This window comes from Anser anser (genome assembly GCF_964211835.1).
Source record: "Anser anser genome assembly, chromosome: Z".
NCBI classification, from domain to species: domain Eukaryota; kingdom Metazoa; phylum Chordata; class Aves; order Anseriformes; family Anatidae; genus Anser; species Anser anser.
The window spans coordinates 54829442-54843880 of NC_139723.1; positions in this window are offsets into that span (position 1 = coordinate 54829442).

Here is a 14439-nt window from a genome sequence, read left to right on the forward strand (position 1 = left end):
TTTACCATCTCTAGTTTATCACTTTTTCCTTTTAACTATCATTTGAATTTTTACAGGATATTCCACATGATGCTTTCTGTAAATACCTAAACAGCGAGGTTTTCTTTTATGTTTCTTTATCAGGTTATTTAATATAAGGTGCATGCCATTTAGAGCTGGCTCTAAGTGCTATATTTTTGTATGTAGCCCCACGACATACTCTTAAGAGCACTATATTTTTCTTACACTGGAAGATATCATATCTATGATTTTCTTTCTTCCAAACTATAAGCAAATAGGTATGTTTTAGAATTATATTGTTTTCCAATGATCAACCAAATATTGAACCAAATATATATAAATTATCTTCATCAGTGTATATAGATGTATATATACATATATCAAGAGTAAACATAATATTCAAAACACTATACCCCAAATGTCCCTCTTTCTTGGCAGAAAAGATAAGTTTGAAGTTTAGGACGAAATGAAAGTTGACTCTGTTCTTCCTCTTTTGTCTTGTGAAATCAATCCAAATAATTTTCATAATAAATCTTAAAGAAATGAAGAAGTTATATAAATCTCTCATTAAAATCCCTTATTCACCACTGAAAGAGGGAAAAGGACAACTAATGTTGATAATTTTTTGTAGTTAATATAGTAAAATATTATTTACTTGTTTATATATTCTTATCTCTTGAAATTCTTGATTCTTGAAAATCAAATTACTGGTATGAATGTAAAACTAAAAGCACACATTGTTCCAATAATAATAATAATAATAATAATAATAATAATAATAAAGTACCTGAGTGAGTTGAAGAATTTGCTGTACAGATTTGCTTACATTAGTCTCTGAAGCCCTTGTTATCATTAGATAATAAGACTTCAATATCACTAGTGTAATGAGTGATTTGACTACCTGTCTTCACAGTCATCTGTGAAGTCATTTTGTTATTTATATTCTTCCCCACAGACAAGCAAAACAAAAACAAACAAAAATTAGTGTGAACAATAATGTCTTAATTTTGAATAATTCATTTGTATGTACATATGCGCATATGTACATATGCAGAGTTTAAGTTTAATTCAAACAAAACAGTCCTTAATGTGTAAAAATTCTAGACACAAAAGGTAAATCTCTTGCAGTGTCTGACCAGTGAATGAATAAGTGTTTCAATTTTAGCAAACTGTGTATTGATTACTGATTCAGAAACGTCCCAACGTGTGCAGCTTGTCAACTGTATCAGAAGATGCTGTGTAGTACCAGGTGTTACTTTGTGTGACTAAATAGGAAAATGCTGTAGCTAGGATATAATGATTTAAATGACTTTTAAGTGACACTGGCTAAATATTATTTGTTTTCTTTTTCTTTTGTTTGTTTGTTAGGTGTGACCTTTACTAGGAATTTGGAAGATCCTCCTCTTATATATATATATATTATAATATAATGTTTTATATATATATATATATATTACGAACAATGCATAATTTTGTTCGTATTTCTTATGAATATGCTTTTAAAAATAAATATAAACCTTCAGCTCAATCCCAAACTGAAAATAATCCCAGGTATTTAACACTTCATTTCTGTAAGCACTATTCTGTTGCAATTAATAACACATAATTGGTCTGTAATTTGGTCTGTAATTTAGTCCTATTTCTATAGAAAATGTTTATGTATAGTAACAGAAAAAGTATCTAAATAACTCTAAATCTTTTGGAGTTATATTAGCAAAGAATTCGACTCAAAATATTCACTTTCACTACCTCACAAATACAGTAAAATCGCTCCATTTGTATTTTGTTACAAGAATGTCAGTCACTTGGGCTTTAGCTGTGGATGTTTTCTTTTTTTTACACACAGATTCAAACAAACACTGTGTTATTTCTGATACTCCTGAGATGAATAGAAATACAGTTCATCATTTCATTTTAAGCCTATCATCTAATATTTAGACTAAAGATTTATAATGGCACTTGATAAGCATATTGAATTGATATTATGGAGTTAACACTTTATTCCACTCCCTAGTATCTTTATTATAGTAAACAATAAAATAAATTAATATGCCCAGATAATATTGCGCTAGGACTAGCTACAAGAGAGTCTTTCCTGACTTGTGCAGGAAGTATCTGCATCTGACTACATCTTCAGCTTACAAAAATATTGAGTAACATTTCTTCTATTCAAAAACATCTTTATCAAAAAAGATGCATGTTCACAATTTCCTTCTTAACAAGATAATAGACTGATTTTTTTTAATACTGTATAGGTTCTGACTTATAATTACCTAGATCTATGAGAAATGGGGGTGGTCCTTGGAAGCACCTAATATGTGTAATTGGCAAGCTAGTAAAATTTGTCAACACTATGACCTAGAATACATAAAGACACTTGCATACATATAATATCCTTGGGAAGAGTCAGTATGACTTCTGTATACCTGAATTTCCAAAAGGTTTGTAACAAACTGCCTCACTAAAGATTATAGGTAACTAGGGAAAGTGGGTAGCCATGTCAGGGAGGTGAAGAAGTTTTTGAACGGATGAATTAAAAGATGTGAAAATGAAAGTAAGGATCAGAGGGGAAAAGTGAAGTGTTGCAGTGATATGGGTTGGGTGTTAATCTGTATAAATCATTTATTCTATTTTGGAAAAGAGAGTAGCAAGTTAAGAAAGATTTCTGATAATACCAATTTATTCAGGATAATCTGAATAAGGGGCAAGACTGATTATGTAGAATTATAGAAAAACCTTAGCAAACTAAATGGTTGGAAAATGAAATTGAATGTGAAATTTGATGTCATGGACTTGCCAAAAACTGCTTCCATTACGTTGAGGAAATTATGTTCTCTGGATTACCATTGTATAAGCTTCTATGAACAGGAATGGTCAAAAGAGCAATGAAATAGTAGGAGTCATCAGGAAAACACTTGAAACAAAGCAGAAGACATCACTGTGCCAATGTCTGAATTTATGTTTTTCACACCTCTTGAATACTGAGTGCATCTCTTGTTTCTTTTCCAAAAATGACTTAATAGAACAGAAAATGTTTCAGGAAAAAAGCCAAAGATGTTCAGAATTATGAAATGGGTTCTGTGTGACAAACAAACAAGTAATCTAGGGAACTGCAACCTGGAGGAAAGACAGATAAGGACAGTTATGACAGAGGGCTACAAAACCGTGAATGCCAGAAATGGAAAATAAATAAATAAATAAATAAATAAATATGTATTGATCTGCAATAAGAACAAGGGAGAATCAAGTAAAGGTAGGAGGAAATAATTTATCAAAAGTACGAGTAGTTCTATTGCAGTTCTGGTGATGAAGATTGGATGGGATGCATGCTAATCACAGGTACGTGTTCGAATAAACACAAAAGTGATCATGGGAACAGAAATCCTCTGAATCTTTCTAAATACACAGAAACTACATCTGACCTAGAAAGTCCCTCACATGAAATTTTGCCAGAGGTGGGGAGGATACCAGTGGAAAACTTTGTGTTTGATTGCTTCATTCTTACACTTTTCTACACACCACTTATGGCTATTGTGCAAGACATGGCTTTAAACTCTCAATAGAAACTTATTTTGTCCCTAAAAAGCCATTGCATGTTCCTTACTTTTTAAAAAAACTGTTGCTAGGCTGATTTATGTCACGATATTTGCAAAATCCTGCAAACACTTAATGGTAATTTACATTTTAAATTGTATCACAAATTCATTGTTTTTTTTTTTTTTTTTTTTTTTTTGGCCTGTCTTTAACCGTTGTATTTTACTTTATTCCTCATTTTTAACATTGAAAACATAAGAATAAATATATAAACACAAACAAGGTAAAAGGAATGTATCTCTTCCTTACTCTTCCTTGTGTGTTTGTAAACCATCTACCAGCAAAGGGCCTAGGTTGTAGGCTGAAGACTTGTACATTGTTTCCATAGGCTAATTTTAAAGCATTTCATAGCACTGAAAGTGTATCTGTTTCTTAGAAAAGTTTAATGAAAGTATGCAATCACACAGTGGAGAACAGAAACGTATTCAGAGATTTTAACATTTAATTGCCTTCTTGAAATACATTACTATTTTTCCAGCTAAAAAGTTTGTGATTTTTATTTTTTCTTTAATGAATTAATTATTTCTTTCAGATTCTTCTGTCATATGATGTTTACATATCTAGACAGAGGTATAAGGAGAACACTATATATATATATTTTTTTGAGACAATAATTAACACTATCCATTGAAAGCTTGTTTACCCTTCTAATAATCCAGAAATTCTTCTTCAAATGCTCCTGCATGATAAATTAAAATGGAAATGGATCTGTTGCTTTTTAGCCCTGGCAGGCAACTAAATACCACACAACCATTTGCTCATTCTCCCCAGGTGGGACAGGAGAGAAAATTGGAAAGGTAACAGTGTGAGAACTCATGCATTGAGATAAAGACAGTTTATGAGGTAAAGCAAAAGCCTTACGCACAAGAAGGAAATCATTCTCTACTTCCCATTGGCAAGCAGATGCTCAGCCACTTCCAGAAAAGCGGGGCTCATCATGCATAATGTTTTCTTGGGAAGATAAATGTCATCACTCTGAATGTCCCCCTCTTCCTTCCTTCTTTACCCAAATTTTAATACTGAACATGATGACATGTGGGGGAATGGGCTAAAGTTGTGCCAGGGGAGGTTTAGGTTGGATATTAGGAGGAACTTCTTTACTGAAAGGGTTGTTAGGCATTGGAATAGGCTGGCTGCCCAGGGAAGTGGTTGAGTCACCATCCCTGGAGGTCTTTAAGAGACGTTTAGATGTTGAACTTAGTGATATGCTTTGGTGGAGGACTTGTTAGAGTTAGGTCGGAGGTTGGACTCAGTGATCTTGGAGGTCTCTTCCAACCTAGACGATTCTGTGATTCTGTGATTCTGTGACATGGTATGGAATATCTCTTTGGCAAGGGTTGGACAGCTGTCCTGGCTTTGTCTCCTCCCAGCTTCCTCTTCACTCTCAGCCTCCTCACTGGCAAGTCAGCACGAGAAGCAAAAAAGACCTTGGCTCTCTAAGCACTGCCCTGCAACAACCAAATCCAAAAAACATTGGAATGTTTTCACCACCATTTCATCATAAATCCAAAACACAGTGTTGTGTGAGCCTCTGTAAAGAAAATTAACTCTATGCTAGCCAATACTATAACCACAACCAATGACAAAGTACCTCCCTGTGTCCCCCTAATCTATTCTTTAGGTATACAAAATATCATCCAGTATCACTGTAAGACACCATAGAAATTTACTATATTCTAGTATTTGAGTTACTTCATAGAATAGAAACATATTGTCATTAATCTTTTACAAACAGAAAGTAATAAATAATGTCTATTAAGGGGATGCTAGGATTGTAGTAGCTAAATGTTAATTCTCTATTACAGTTTCCTCTGCTGGATATATCAGTGGTCTCAATGCACTGGACATGCACTGAATCCATTATATTCCTGGTGCTTACCTTAGCTAAGGATGATTCTATTTGTAATTGCTAATATAAAAGTTGGAAGATACTCTTTCATGTATATATATATATTCATATATATATATATATACATATATAAATCAGCACTAGTTTTAACCTGCAGGAAATAGAAAAGCCCTCTAACATATCCCAATAAATACCTTGTAAATCTCTTAAATGTTTCCATTATGAACACAGTCGTTTCCATAATCCATATTTCCATAATTCCATAATTCCCTTCACATATCTTCAGATGGTTTATATATGAAGCAAATCCAAAGCTCAATCTTTAATTCAAACAGAAACATCTAACCATAGTACTAAACACGTTTTCATTCACAACATTATTTTTTCAACTACTTTTCCTAAAGTTTTTTAAAATTAACCACACAGCTTTTTAGTATGCAAAAGATATTTCTGCTTACGTTTTATCCTCTCAAATATATAAATTCGTTATCTCCTTTGGTCAATATCTCTTATGGTTATTTTTTCTTTAAGCCAAATAAATCCACCTCTCTGTCTTAGAATCTTTGATCTTATTTATATCACTATTTTCAAGAGCATACTTGTTAAATCTAATCATTTCTTTAGCTTACTTTAATGCTTCTTCCAGTGGGAATAGGTGGCGTATGTCAGGGTCCTTGTCAGTCTCTGGCGAAGTTGTTACACTTTGTGGCAATTTTCATAAAATTAACAAGAATTAATAAGCTACACATAAAATCTTGAAACTGCTGTATGAAGACAGGAAACATGAAAATGAAAAACATCATTTCCAGCATTTAGCCTGGAATTCTTAAAGGGCTTTACAGATGAAAATATATTGTCTTTATTACTAATAAAAATACTTGGAGAAAAACAAACAAACAAAAAAAAAGTAGGATTTATGCTCCTGAGCCTATCACCTGCCTAGATCACTTCTGAACTCTACTTTTAAGTCTACCGCCAAGTAGATGTTCTATGGGAAGGTGAAGAGCAAAAGCCAATCTCACTAAATCTAATCTTATAGTAAACTCATCTGTGTAACTTTATATGATGTGGTAGTTTTACCCAGCTGGACAGTTGAGCTCCACCACAATCACTCTCTTATTCACCCTCGTCAAAGGGAAAGGGGGAGAAAATACAATCAAAAGGGCTCAACGGTTGAGGTAAGGACAGGGAAATCACTCAACAGTTATCACAGGCAAAAGAGTCTCAGAACAGAATCATAGCCTGGTTCACGTTGGAAAGGACCTTAAAGATCTTCTAACTCTAACACAGGGATGCCACCCACTAGATCAGGTTGGCCAAGGCCCCATCCAGCCTGGCCTTGAACACCTCCAGGGATGAGACATCCACATTTCTCTAGGCAACATGTTCCAGTGCCTCACTACCCTTACAACGAAGAATTTCCTCTTAATGTCTAGTCTAAATCTATCTTCTTTTAGTTCAAAACCATTCCCCCTTGTCCTATCGTTCTCTACCCAAGTAAAGAGTCCTTCTCCAACCTTTTTATAAGACCCCTTTCAGTATTGAAAGCACAGGAAGATTAGAGAACATTATTATCTATTTCAAACAAGCTAGAAAAGTGAGAAACAAGGAAACCTTCCCCTCATTTATCCTCTTCCACTTCCTCCCCGCAACTGGAACAGGCGGATGGGGGTTGCAGTCAGTCTATAGAACTTTGTCTTCACCACTCCTTCACGGTCACTCTCTGCCCCTGCTCCACGTGGGGTCCCTCCCACAGGATATAGTCCTTCCTGAATTGATTCTATGTGGGCTTCCTACAGGCAGCAGCTCTTCAAGAACTGTTCTAATTATGGGTCTGTACCACGGGGTCCATCTGTCAGGAGCAAACTGCTCAAACATGGGACTCCCATGGGCAGCAGCTCCTGCCAGGTCACCTGCTCCTGCATGGGCTCCTCTCCACAGTCTACAGCTCTCGCTCAGAGTCTGCTCCAGCAGGGGTCCTCCACAGGCCACACGCCTTCAGATCAGATCCACCTGCTCCACTGTGGGCTCCTCCACGCGCTGCAGTGTGGAAATCTGCTCCGCCATTGTCCACTATGGACTGCAGGGGGCCAACCTGCTCCACCATGGTCCAATCCACAGGCTGCAGGAGAACTTCTGCTCTTCTCTCTCCTTCTTCGCTGATTTTGACGTCTGCAAGGCTGTTTCTTACTCTTCACTTTCCCAGCTGCCGTTGTACAGTAATTTTGTTGTTCTTGTTGTTGTTGTTTTTGTTTTGTTTTGCTTTGTTTTCCCTTTCTTAAATGTGATATCACAGAGACACAACACTGCTTATTGGCTCAGCTCTGAGCAGCAGCAGGTCCCTTTGGAGCTAGATGAAACTGGCTCTTATCTAACATGGGGCAGCTTCTGGAGTCTTCTCACAGAGGCTACCCTTGCAGCCCCTTGGTACAAAACCTTGCAGTGCAAACCCACTACATATGAGATGGGGGAATTCAATGTATAATGGTGCTCTTAAATGTTGTTTCCTGACAAGAACAAGTGAAATCCTCAAACAAAGAAACAACAGCAACAAAAACACAACCACCTCTTCAGCCTTCCTATCAAAACTGTGACTTTCTATTCTGCAGTGGTTTTAGAAAAATAAGGGCACACACACAAGAAAAAAAATAATCCTAAGTACATACAGGAATTTAATTCATTTCTTTGAGCACAATGAAATAAAAACTAAATATATATATATAAATAACATATATATATATCACATATATTACATATTATATATATAACGTATAATATATAAAATGTAATATTTAATATTACATAATATAAATATGTAATAATATATAATATATAACATATAATATCATATATAATACATTATATGTAATATATGATATATATTATATAATATATAATATATATAATATAATATATATATATATATAATATATAATTATATATATATATATATATATATTTTTTTTTTCCTCCCTAGTATCTAGTTCTGGTCTGTAAATCCGAATCTGACTCTGTATTCTCCATAGTACTAAAGCACATTGCTGTAAAAATGGGTCAGTCAGAAGACTATTTTTCCCTTCCATCCATTATACTAACCCATATTAGTTGAGGGACGGTTTCCCACTCTCTTGGAATATAACACTCCCTTTGACATTCTATTGAACTCTCCTTGTTACTCCTATTTTTATTATTATTATTTTTTTTTAGAACCATTTTCCTGCATATTTTCTCTGATAAGAATGTATGTCTTTAATAAGTATATTTGATAAATATTTGTGCTGGCTGTATTCCTATCTCTTCATTTTCTTTTGGTTACTACATATATATATACACACGCACACACATACACATTGTATATAAAGAAGGTAAACTGAGTGTAAAATCCAGTATTGTGAGATTTTGATTATTTTAAGCAGACTTCTTGCAAGTAACATTTTCACAACTATAGTAATTGTTAAACATTGTAAAACATGATATATGCATTTTACACATAACAAACTCACAATCTGTAATTTCTCTTCATTGTTACTAGTCATCACACATTACCTATTAATATAGATGCCAGACTTGACATTCATAGCACTATTGAGAAGCTTACATTCCGTTTATTTTTGTTAATGTCAGCAATATCTAGTTAAACAACCAAAAAAAGAAAAAGTTTTTCTTAGGAACTAAATCAACTTTTTTTTTTTTTTTGTATATTATTACAAAAATATTAACATTAGTAAATATTAGAATATTAGTAAATATTAGAATTACTGCAGTTAGTCAGTCTTTTGCTACATATAATGGATGACTTCAGAAAATATATCCTTTTACAAACACTTGGCCAAAGGCAAGTTAAACTTTAGTATATGTAGTGAATCTGGGGGTTGTTTCTTGTAATGCAGATAAGAACTACTACAAATTACGACATCCTCATGAATTCTCCTTATTCATAAGAAAAGTTCTATAAATACAAACTTTACATTTTGGCCACTGCTGTTTTTATTTATTTATTTACTTGTTTGTTTGTTTTTAGTGCAGAGACGTCAAAGCTGCACTAGAACAAGAAAAGAACTGCATAAAAACAAAACAGCTCAAATATTTCCACATGCACAATGTTGCACCGTTTTACTTCTGTTGAAATTTTTCCATTCTGTAAGCTGCTGTAGGTAAGTGATGGAGACTAGCTTTCCACTGTCCTTAATTGCTTTTGTGTGTCTGAAACAGAGAAGGATTTTGGCTTCGTACAACATGTGTCCAGTTTACTATTTTGTCTGTAGTTTTAACAAAGGATTGTGGTGTAGATATCTGATGGAGAATAGATGAAGGGGGAAGTGTGACCACATCCATGAATCAAATATTAGGAAAAGATCGGGAAGTGCACAGACGTAGGACAGACAAAAACTGTCAAAATACCTCCCTCCATTTCTAAGGGGGCAGTGGACAAATTATTTTTACTGCCCATACTTGTTATGCCCTTGTTGCCATTTACACCTAGAAAAGTAATCCTGTGTTTGCCTATATATGAAGAGTACCATCTTTAACAGGCAAAAATTTGAGACATTATCACCCTGTTATGTTCCCTCTTCTAGAAGGAGGTTCCAGCTTTCAAGAGTTGATGACAAGCAGACTTCCTTCGAAAAGACTTATCTTTCAGAGTTGGCACCTTCCTTCTTTGAAATACTTTCTACTATTGATTGGCTTCCCTGCAGATTGCACTTGAGTCATATCTGTATTAATATCAGCGTAAGGAAAAGGGAGGAAATCACAGAAGATGGTATTTTTGTTTGTTTGTTTGTTTGTTTCCCCCACAATATGCTCATAGACTGCTATAACTTTTAACAGAGATGATGGGGAAAAATAGGAAATGAATTCAAATGTTTAAGTGCGTACACCTCTCTATGTTAGAAAAGGAATAATATAAGACTTCATTCAGGAAAATTGGAACCACCCTTCAAAATAAAGAAAAGAGCACTCTCTGGAGATTTCTGTTTGTATAACCATTGCATTAATACACGTATTGTTTTAAATTAAAAGAAAATGACCAGAGAATCAGAGTACTAATTCTATGCCACGTCAGTTGTCACCATTTATTTATACATGATATCTCTGTTAGAGGTCTCCAAGTATGATTTCAACTAAGTTTATGTTTACAAAGATCTGCAAAGAGTTTCAGCATTATGCATATGTAAGTAGCTATCTGATATTTACAAAACAAGTCTAACTGAAGCAGATCCAAATTAAAGAGGATTTGTTAGGTTCCTGTAAGAACACAATTAATGGGCAGTTTATGCTCACCCTAAGGCTGTATGGGAGTTACAGTGCAGAACAGAAACAAGGATAATCCCATAATAGTGACACAGCAATAATGATAAATTAAGGAGATGAACTGACTTGAGCTAAGACAATGCAACATACTTCCTATGTACATTTTTTAGAAGAAAGGATATTCTAAAAATGTCTACTTGAAAAATGACTATTCAGTGCCTTATTAATGATAAATAAATGCTCAGTTTAATCTCACTACCTATGGAAAAAACACGTAAATGAAAACTCAAATTGTCTAGTACAATGGAAAATAATATTTGAAAAGGGGAAAAACAGACAAAAGTACTGTTAAAATATGTTAATACCAAAAAAAAAAAAAAAAAGATTATGCACAATATGGTGTTGGAATAAATCATTATAAATCATTCAAAATGATGCTTGTAGGTGTACAGGAGATGCACCTGACATGCAATTCTCTAAATTTTGGTTTAGGACCATACCATATCATTTGTATAAACAGGTAATTAGCATACAGAAACTCTGTTTCAAACCTTGACAGACCTGAGAGGTGGACCTATAAGAACCTCATGAAATTCAACAAGGCCAAGTGCAATGTCCTGCACCTGGGCCAGAGCAATCCCAAGCACAAATACAGGTTGGGCAGAAAATAGATTGAGAGCAGTTCTGAGGAGAAGGACCTGGGGATGTTCGTTGATGAGAACCTCAACATGAGCCAGCAATGTGTGCTTGCAGCCCAGAAAGCCGACGATATCCTGGCCTGGGTCAAAGGAATTGTGGCCAGCAGGTCAAGGGAGGTGATTCTCCCCGACTACTCTGTTCTTGTGAAATCTCCCCTGGAATACCCTGGGGCCCCCAGCACAAGAGGGACATGGAAGTATTAGAATGAGTCCAGAGTTGGGCCATGAAAATGATCAAAGGTCTGGAGCCAACGGACTAGAGGAGTTGGGGTTGTTCAGTCTGGAGAAGAGAGGGCTCTGAGGAGACCTTACAGAGGTTGTCCAGTACCTAAAGGGACCTACGAAAAAGCTGGGCAGGGACTCTTTGTCAGGGATTGTAGTGATAAGGCAAGGAGTAATGATTTTAAAGTAAAATACGGTAGGTTTAGATTAGATGTAAGGAGGAAATTCTTTAATATGAGGGTGGTGAGGCCCTGAGACAGGTTGCTCAGAAAAGTAGATAACCCCTTCCTGTAAGGGTTTAAGGCCTGGTTGGATGGGGCTTTGAGCAAGCTCATGTAGTGTAACATGCCCCTGCCCATGACAGAAGGGTTGGAATTAGATGATCTTTAAAGTCCTTTCCAACCCAAACCATTCTATGAGCCTATGATTCTATGATTCTCTTCTGTCTGGCATAATGGAAACTTCTAATTTATTATGCGTGATCCTGGGAGGTTAAAATGGAAAAAAAAAATAAAATAAAATCTATGCAAAAATCTTATGTGATATAGAATCTGAATTCGTCACAGATACAGTGAAATAGAGAATAAAAGAGAGATCTGTACATGTCTTCCTTTTCTTTTAAGGAGATAGGTTAAGATCACTATACCACAGACAGTGTAAATGAATAGTAAAGGCTAGCACAAGTCATAATAGCATGCCATCTACTTATTACATTATCAGATAAAATTTGTGGAAGACAGTCATATCTGTGGTACATATTCCTGACACTATTTCCAATCAGCTTTCTTGAATATGTAACGTCATTTTAGTTGGATCAGGCAGTGACTTAAGAATGAACCAAACCACAGCTGGAGTTTACACTCTACAACACTATAGAAGAGATGTCTTCAAAATAGTAAAGTTGGGAAGGGAATTTATGCTGTGCCATCAGTGAAGAATGTGCATATATGAATGGCCATGCGTGTAAACTCAGTTCACACAGAGATAAAGAATGTACCAAATGTACTTTATTGTAAAGTTCATAATTAATGCTGTATAGAGCAGCTATTACTCTGGGAATGCAACTATTTGGTTAATGCAGTCTTTTTAACATCTGCAGAAATAATTAAAACTATTAATAAAAATAAATCTCTTGCCCCAAATCATACTTACACAGAAAAAAAGTTATGTGCATCAGCAAAGGAAAAAATATATATATTTTTTCATTAAAATAGAACTGCTCTGGTTTAATGATAACAGAAATATATCTTACTTTTGCAATGCAAATCGCAGAGGGCTTTGGCTTTCATTGATTATCCTTCCCCTTCAGTAAAGGGATAATTACATTAGAGATGAGAACATAGCATTTCTGCTAGAACATCACTAAGAGGAAATAGGACAGAGAAAACCTGTTTAGAAAAAAATAGATGTGTTTGGGAAATGAAACAAAACAAAACACCTTCATTAAATACTATAGCATGGATTGTGTCTGTGAATATTCTTCAAAACCAAGAAGATCTAATATTACCACATAAATCTTTCAGCTATCATAGAAATTGTCTTTGGACAATCATCTAATGAACAATACTTTTAGATAGAAAAGAGATTCTTAAAACTACCAGATGTACTGAAGTGAATTCAGAGAGAAAATGAGACAGGAAGACAACAACTGTTTCTATAGTGTATTGTGTGTAGTATTTATGTTTTGTCTTTTATCTTCATTAATGCCAACCATATCATAGTAATTCTAATGGTTCTTAGCTGTGTTATCAGATATTTCTCTTACTGGAAGAAAGAGCAGAAGAGATGTCATGAAGGACTCTGCATGAGAAGGAAAGGAAAGAATAAACTGGGCCATGATTAAAACAAGATTGTTTTAAACAAGGTTGTTTAAACCCTCACCATTTCAAAAAGTTGTCCTGCATTTTTAGTATTTAGAATGGATGTGGGGGTTATTTCAAAACTTATGTACAGGCAATCTTTTACACTATGAAATTGATCAATTTGAAAAAGACAATGTGTTAAAATTAATCACAGAATCACAGAATTGTCTAGGTTGGAAGAGACCTCCAAGATCACTGAGTCCAGCCTCTGACCTAACACTAACAAGTCCTCCACTTAACCATATCACTAAGTTCAACATCTAAATGTCTCTTAAAGACCTCCAGGGATGGTGACTCAACCACTTCCCTGGGCAGTCCATTCCAATGCCTAACAACCCTTTCAGTAAAGAAGTTCTTCCTAACATCCAATCTAAACCTCTCCTGGCGCAACTTTAGCCCATTTCCCCTCGTCCTGTCACCAGGCACATGTGAGAATAGACCAACACCCACCTCTCTACAGCCTCCTTTAAGGTACCTATAGAGAGCTATGAGGTCTCCCCTGAGCCTCCTCTTCTCCAGGCTAAACAACCCCAGCTCCCTCAGCTGCTCCTCATAAGACTTGTTCTCCAGAACCCTCACCAGCTTTTTTGCCTTTCTCTGGACTCTATCGAGCACCTCAATGTCCTTCTTGTAGCAAGGGGCCCAAAACGGACACAGTACTCGAGGTGCAGCCTCACCAGATCCGAGTACAGGGGGACAATCACTTCCCTAGCCCTGCTGGCCACACTGTTTCTTATACAAGCCAGGATGCTGTTGGCCACCTGAGCACACTGCTGGCTCATATTCAGCTGACTATCAACCAGTACTCCCAGGTCCTTCTCCGCGAGGCAGCTTTCCAACCACTCATCTCCCAGCCTGTAGCGCTGCTTGGGGTTGTTGTGCCCCAGATGCAGGACCCAGCACTTGGCCTTGTTGAACTTCGTACAGTTGGCCTCATCCCATCGGTCCAGCCTATCCAGAT